An 8,305-nucleotide genomic window follows, 5' to 3' on the forward strand; every position below is an offset into this window, starting at 1 on the left:
GGAAATAATATGACACAAATATGTTGTTTTATGCTATTTAGTTTTTGGTAATTTGCTATTTATGCATGAATAATGAATACAGACTTTAAACTCCAGAATAATCTCCATTCACTACCTGTAGTACTAATTTAACTTTTGTTCATTATTTTCATTTGGTAATGATTCTATTACTTTACTTGATTTGCATCACAGATCTCAATTTTTCTAAAACAATAATCAAATTACTTTTTCAAGAATGTACTTCATACACAAGTATCTTTTATATTTGCCCTGTACAGGAAAGTGTTCTTTTTGTGTAGACAAATGCATAATTTGAATACATCAATTTCTCCATTTTATCTCAAACAGGCTCAATTTATTGATATTTCACTCATTAAGGCATACTTAGTTGTGGAAGTTTAAATTAACACACAGAGTTGAAAAGTAAATGTACATATCTTATAACTCACAAGTCAAATTTACAAAGAACATTAGCAAAAAACTTAAAAAAATAGTAAGCAACCACATATAAGTAATTAATGGTGGAAAGAAGTAATTATTTTGATGTGTTTTATTCTGCTGTTTTGTAAGTGAGATACAAGATGTTTTAACAAAAAGAAAACTATGTTTTTAGCTCTGAAATTCATCATGTTTTCTTATAAAATTACTTGGTGAATATTTTCTGATTATTTTCAGAAGTATTGCTTGTATTTATGAAGCCTGTATCAGTATGTTCCAAAGGCTACCAAGATTGTAACATACTCAGAGAGAGCTTACTGTCTGTTAGTTCAGCAAGAGTTAGTGTTTTCCTTTCTCAGAAACTGGTAAGTTCTAAAACTTAAAAAGACTAAACATGAAGGACAACTTATGATTTTTATTATTCTGTGAACTGGACATTTTCTAATCTCAATCAAGACTGCTTGAAATTGAAAGTGACTTTGGGGTTGTTAATGAAAAGAAAAATCATGAACCTATTAGAATTTTTATCTGGGTCAGAGACATTCATACTCAGTGAAGAATATCTGAGGGACTAGTGGAATATGTTAAGTTATGGTTTCTCTAAACTAATGTTTGAGCATTTTCTTACCTACATCTATTTGCTTTTTCATGCTGTTCTATAATCTTGCTCATATACATTTAGCCTCTATATTTAACTATATTTTGATGACAGAAAAATCAACGCAAACTGGCTTAAGAAATAGGAGAATTTATTGAGTCATATGAGCACAAACTTAAATTATGGCACCGCTCCTGTTTTCTTTCTACTCCTTTTACTATGTTGTCTTCATTCTGCAGCTGTGCATAATGACAAGCTATGTGGAATACCAAGATGTCTTGTTGGATGTCTTTGTTTGAGGTAGTCCTAAAAAAAATTCATTGTTACTTTGATCAGATCAGTTAATATTCTGTGCTCACCATAAATGAATAAGATGGCCAGGAAACGCTATTCCAGGATGCGTGGGACTGGGTTATGTGCTGCACATGTATTCCTACAGGAGAACCTCAATCTCAGGCAATACGGATAGGATGGCAGAGCAGTAAAACCAGTTGGTCACAGGAAGAAAGAAAAATGTATGCTGGGGAAATAAGCAAAACTGTTCTTAAGAGTGGATTTTGTAAAAGTTCTATTCTAGCATGATTTATTCATTTCTTTAAATTTCAACATTTATAAGAGATTTTAAGGACCAGATTTCATATTAATTAAGCCTTTCTTGTAAGCATCCTCTTTCTACATTAACTATTTACTTCTGTGACTGTTACCTATTATCTGCAGGTTCTTTGCCCTGGTGTATGATAAGCTTGGTTCAGAGACTACTTAGTGCTCCAGAGACTACTTAGTGCTCCAGAACACAGTAAGACAGCTTTTCTTCCTTGTCCTGCTGTCAAAGGTAGATTCAGTTTTTGCTCATAAATATTTCAAGAACTTACATGAAATGTCTGAGTCAGTCAAATAAATAATTAAATGTTATTTACAGTCTGTGTAGCTTTTACTTAATGCTACATTTCTGAGATTGTTCTCAAAAAGGTTCCAGAACTACAGTTTTTCTAGAATTTCTTTGTCAGAGCATTCAGTCTGAAAAGCTGAGCTGCAATGATGAAGTCATATAATGACCTTCAATTCTGTAGTCATTTGCTTCCACTTATGTATTTAAATTTGTAGCAGAAATCTAAATGTTTAGCTTAATTGCACTACTATGAAATACAGAGATTTATGAAAAGACGCTAGCAGCTTGTCCCTGTGCCATCATTGAAAAGGCTCACTGGGAATTCAATAATGGGAAAGAAAAAAAGGCAAAAGTAAAAAGAACCAAAAATTGCATTTAAATCAACATGGCAAAAGGTTTCCATGGTACAAAGAAAAATTAAATCAAACAGTAGGGTTCTTTTCAATTCAAGCCTTTAAGAAATGGGCAAGTGACACAGTTAATAAGTGCTAATTGCCCAGGATTGGTCTTTCAGTTATGTCAGTCAATTAAAACCCATTCTAATATATACTGACCAAACCTCCTATGTGGTGGGTAGCAGAAAAATAAATAGCACATACAGTGGGTCTCTCTCTGACTTAGAAAAAGAAATCAATACTGATTTAGTTGTACAAGAATTGAGCCATTTCGTCTGCAGTCTTTTTATCTGCAAAGCCCCCTGGCCATCAGTGTGGGAAAACATCCATGGAACGAATGCATTTAGCAAGAGTAATCATCATCATTGTGAAGTGCTTATCAGAAATGAAGACAAAATGCAATTAGGCTAGATTTACAGTTGGACCAATAATTACCACTCAGATGTTTCAGCTGAATGGAAAATACATGATTCCAAACCATGACATTTGTGTTCGATTGCTTTTTCCTCCTTTCTCTTGTGATCTCTAACCCTGCTCCATTTTCTTTTCTTTTTTTTTTTCATTTATAAAATATGTCAGTCATGATGTAGCACAGCTGAATAATTGTCATAGAGTCAAATGCTTGCAGATGGTTAATGGAAACAGAAAATTAAATGAACAGCAGTAAAGAAACTCATACAAAATTAAAGAACTCTATTGCAAATTTAAAGGGTCATTTGGTTTCATCAAAAATCAAATAATATGAATATGTTATCCTCTGCATGAAAGAGGCTATGTTAAATTGTTTTGAGAGCTGAAAAATGAGCAATCAATGATGTGCTAATGAAATTTGTGAAAAAATCATACACTATTGAAATATGCCATAAATTGTCATTTAGTCTCTATAGAAGAAGGCTTACTTTTGGGGAAAAGTTTTGGTCTTTGTTTTGGGGGTTTATTTTTTTTTTACTTATGTTTATTGTCTTTAAATTATCGAACAGGAAAAAAGCATGAAGCAAGTTAAGATTGTTACTAAAAAATGAGAAAAGAATTAAAGTAAGCAGACTTCTCTCCGAACTACAAGCATAATAAAACAGATACTCTTCAAGAGCATCTTGTCTGAAATCTATTCCTTATGTGACAGAAGCCTAACAATTCATAACACATTCATGATATGTCAAAGCAACAGAATCAATGGCCCCATAGACCTGCAAGGATTTAAGATGGTTTAGGCCAACTAAGCTCTCATCTGACTGGCATTTTTGAAATATATAATTGATAAGCTTTTGTGAAATGAAAAGCTGTCTTTCTGGTGAAGTATTAGATAGGGTGTTGTATGGTGTCATTCAGAAGTGGATTGCAGTTACAGATTCTTTAAAAATAAATCAAGATTACAGTGTATTATATTCTTTATTCACTCGTTTTTATTTTTCATTATCCTCTGCATTCTCTGGGAAACTCAGAAGTCAATATGAAATGTCTTTTGTCCATCATAAAAGTGATTTTCTTCTTTGAGGTTTCTCATATCAAAGAAGAAAAATAAAGACATATAATTGAGTCTTCATTGAAAATAACTCAGACATTTGTGACATTGCCATGAATGACTATCTGATAGCTGAATTTTCTTAATGACTAACAAAGTCTTAGAGGGTATAAGAAAGTGAGTCAGTTTTTTACATTGAAGAACAAGCCTGTAAAATAAACATTCCTAAAAGAACAGTTTTAGAAAGGGTAGAATGACACATTTTTGATATGTCCCTCAAGATGAATCATAGCTATTTCAAATACAAAATAAAATATACTAATCTTGCATTAATGAGAAGGAAAATATAACCTTACATTTTTCCTTCAATGATTCTTGATTATTTAAAACATTAAAATATCTCTGATTTTCCCCATTTTAACTCTGAGTTCTCAGTTTCATATATAAAATTGAGGCAGAGTGAAAGTATTGATCCACATTTTCATTTGTCCAAGTATAAAATCCTTTATTTTGTCATACTGACCAAAATAAAGTTTAATTGTTATTTCATATTAAGGTAAGGTAAGAACAAAATAGCTCAAGGATTTGAATAATTTATATCAAAATATTTAAATTTGCTGAGTTAAGAAAGTAGTTTTCTCAATATTTTTCAAGAATTACTCCACTATAAAGATTTTTCTGCCCTTCCAGAAGCTGAACTTCTTTAATTTGTCTATTTTGCATAGCAATAATATAGTTGCCATTTGAAATTTAGCCATCTTAATGCTAAATATACATTTGTTGTCTATACAATATATAACAACAGCACTTGGCAGATTCATTACTAAAATACAAGAGTTTGGTGTTTAAATTTGTGGGGGAAATAACATCATTAATGCCACTGAATATCTTTAGTCTTTTTGAAATTTGTTTTTGTAGGACCAGGAATTGAATTCAAGGCTAAGCTAGTGCAATATCAGTTGAGACACACTGCAGTCCTTTGCTTTTTAGTTTGTTTTTCAGATAAAGTCTCCTGCTTTTCCCAAGCCTGCCTTTGACAGTGATCCCCCTGTTTCAGCCTCCATAGTATCTGTAACTATAGCCATGTGCTACCATGCCCAACTGATATTTGACATACAGTCTTAGTAACTTTTTGCCTGGACTGGTCTCAAATTACAATATTTCTATTTCCACTACTCTTTGCTTGTTTTTAAATAAACTCAAATAAATATTTTTACTCTACAAATAAAATGTGAGTGGTATTTATGGTGGAAGCAAACTTTTTCTTATTTTCATGTATTAAACTACAATTTCTGCAAATACAACACTTCTACTGAAGTCCTGTATCTGCTTGTTCTCTTTAGTGCAAAGTACTTTTTACATTTCATTCAGATACAGTACAGTGTGTGGATGTTCCTGAAACAGTATATATCTTCACTAACATCTATCCTTTTTCATAAGTATATTTACTTCAGTTAATAGCATATCAAACCTGAGACATAAACATAACACATTTATACCAGTACTTAGAGCTCCTTCAGGATTCAGGATGGCAGTGGATACTAAGGAAGATATTTCCTCAGCAGTTTGAGTTTTAGTCATTGAGACAAGTTTAAGTGACATGAAATAAGAATCAAAATGCACATTGTGTATTCAAGACCCATCCAGAGTTTTAGAAGATGCAAGATGATTTCAGTGGATAGTGTGTTACCCTGCCCAGGTTACACATCTAGAACTAGGACACTTTAGGAGTGTTTAACACAACTGAGTCCCTCCTCTGGAATTACACTTCTTCTAAGATTGCTGCCTTGGCAAGGAAATATGTTGGCCCTCATCTCAGTCTGCCTCCAGTGTTTGATGTGATATAAAAACCCAGCATCCCTGCCACAATTCCAGATGCCTGTACATGACCATCCCAGTTTCAATGTTTCCCAACAGATCAGATGAAGCCATTGTATTCCCTCAATATTTTGTACAATACTGGTTCGCTTACTCCCTCACAGGGATGACTTCTGAGAATAAGATTCAATAAATTTTTTGCATACAGCTCCTGGTCTCAGGGTGGAATTCCTAATAACCCAAGATGCTTTCATTTGAACTCAAATAGTAAGCAGTTTTTAAATGAAAAGAGAGATGAGAAGAAAGCAATCATAGCCTGGCATGTTATGGATCAACACAAACAAAGGTGAAAAGTAGAAGTAACTTGTTAGGTTTGTCAGAGGATAAAGAGACTCTGGTCTGACAATCTGGGTTATTTTCAGAAAATTATTTGAAATAAGAATGGAGAAGATGGATAGCAGTAGTATACAAAAAGCATTAAACGTCATGTGAAGGATTTGGATTTATTGAGTGGATATTTGTGAAGCACTCTAAAACTCCAGTACAAATGCAGTGCTTAAGCAAGCTTGATATGGTAAGGTATGCAGTATGGAATGCAATCAAGAATGGCACCACAAATATATGTCTTAGAGATGAAAATCTGCAAAGTTGGTAATAGAAAGGATAAATAAATTTTCCTCTTCTCTCTCTCTCTCTCTCTCTCTCCACACACACACACACACACACAGAGGAATAAATCCTGTATATACTTTCTAAGTCAGCTTCTAAGTGAACACTGGTAAAGTTTTCTTGTCAAATTCCTGTTATGAATTGTTTTGTCAAAACTGCCACAAAGAGATAAATTACCTTCTACATGTTTCTTTCTATTACATAAATTACATAATTTCATATTCTATCTTGTGGAGATACTGATGAAAAATGGAACACACATGTGTAGAAAGCCAGAGGAAGAAGAGAATAATCAGAGAGCATGCATAGTGGTACCTAAACTGAATGGTCACCTTCTGGCATAACTGTTGTCATTTAAAAAAAAGAAAAAAAAAACAGTCAGTCTAAACTCTCCTCAGGAAACAAATTTCATGATAAAATAACCAAATGAAAAAGTGAATTTTCTATAATTGAATTATTTCTTCACCATACACCAAATAAGACACCAGGTACTCACTACATACCTTGTTCCCCAGGTAATTGTTCCTTTCCACTAGGAGCCATTTAAGGTTGTCATACATGTGATAAAATCCAACAACTTCCACTGTTAGCAATTGTATCAGCAAGTTATCATTAACAGTCACTGGAAAATCTTAGAAATCAATTCTTGACAGACCCATCATTGCCGTCAAATATCTCACATATTTCTATCATTTATTTGTACTTTCTTCAAAATTAGAAAGTTGTGGAATAAGATTATCTTGCAAATTGTCTTTAAAAGTAAATGAAAGAGCAACTAAGAAGATGAATATGATTTCTTATCCCAAATAATACATTTGCTCTTTAGAGCTAAGCTCAGGCTATTATAACAGAGATAGTACTTCTTTGGCTCTAGCTTGGGTTTTCCAACCCCCAGAATGGAAAAATTGTGTTGCTATCAGCTCCTCCAAATTTTGTTCTTCCTAAGAAAATAGTTTATCAATTCATTGTTTTAAAGATTATTGCATAATAGCATTTGAATTTAAAGAGTTCATCTTCTTTTCTAGTTTAGCTTCTTAAATAATCTAGATTCTGGCCCTTAAATTCCTCAAAGTAATGTTGAAGAAAGAGGCCAGAAAACAATGCTTAACAAACTTCTGTAGGAGATGGAAGTTCCAACTTCCTAATTTAATTGTTCTAAAAATAAGTCTAAATTCTCCTGTTTTACAAAATTTCCGGTTTTGTAAAATAATCTAAAACTTGATTCCTAACAAAAGTCCTTGTCTCAAAAAGATGAGCAAAAAAACCCTTTTCCAAAATTTTAAATGCAGCCACCTTTCTTTCCATAAGTCACTGCAAATTTAGAGATGTTTCACTATGTCTAGCACAAATTAGGCTTTTAATAGTAAATAATAATGTACATATTTCTGAGTGTATTTAGATTTGATTTTGTGTAAGGCAGAGAGAATTATATCTAGGCCTTTCTCATATAGGTTTATTTTCTTGACATAATTTTACAAAGTGTCCTATTACAGATAATACTATGGCATGTTGTATAATATTATAATCATTTAGAGAATTGTGGTATACCTCAGGGGAAATTTAACCACATTGGCACTGTAACTCCACTCTGGCAAGGAAATTGTTATTTGGTGAGTGAAGTTTGGTTATTAGCAGTCAACTTAGGCAATCATTGTCTGAAAAAGTCAAAAACTCTCCAGAACTCTTGAAGAAGACTCTTTCCTGTAACCACAGCTATTGCAAAGAGGGTGGAGGTAAAGATGATTATAGAACCCTTTAAAGTCTCTAGCAACCTGGGAAAAGAAAATGAATGGCTCTTAAACCAGAAGAGATAAGGTTTATCAGATGGAATAGGTAATGTGATCTTTTCAATCTAGGTTGTTTTGATCACATTACTAACAATTCTGCCACTGTGAAGAGTTTATTCCTATTTGTGATTGGACGAAAATCTTCAAGGGAAATTTAAGAATATGATATCAAAGAGTCCAATTTTATTTAATAATTTAAGATAAATATATTTTAAGGTAAGTATAATATAGCATAATTTAAGATAAAAT

The sequence above is a fragment of the Castor canadensis genome, chromosome 6, assembly GCF_047511655.1.
Source record: "Castor canadensis chromosome 6, mCasCan1.hap1v2, whole genome shotgun sequence".
NCBI classification, from domain to species: domain Eukaryota; kingdom Metazoa; phylum Chordata; class Mammalia; order Rodentia; family Castoridae; genus Castor; species Castor canadensis.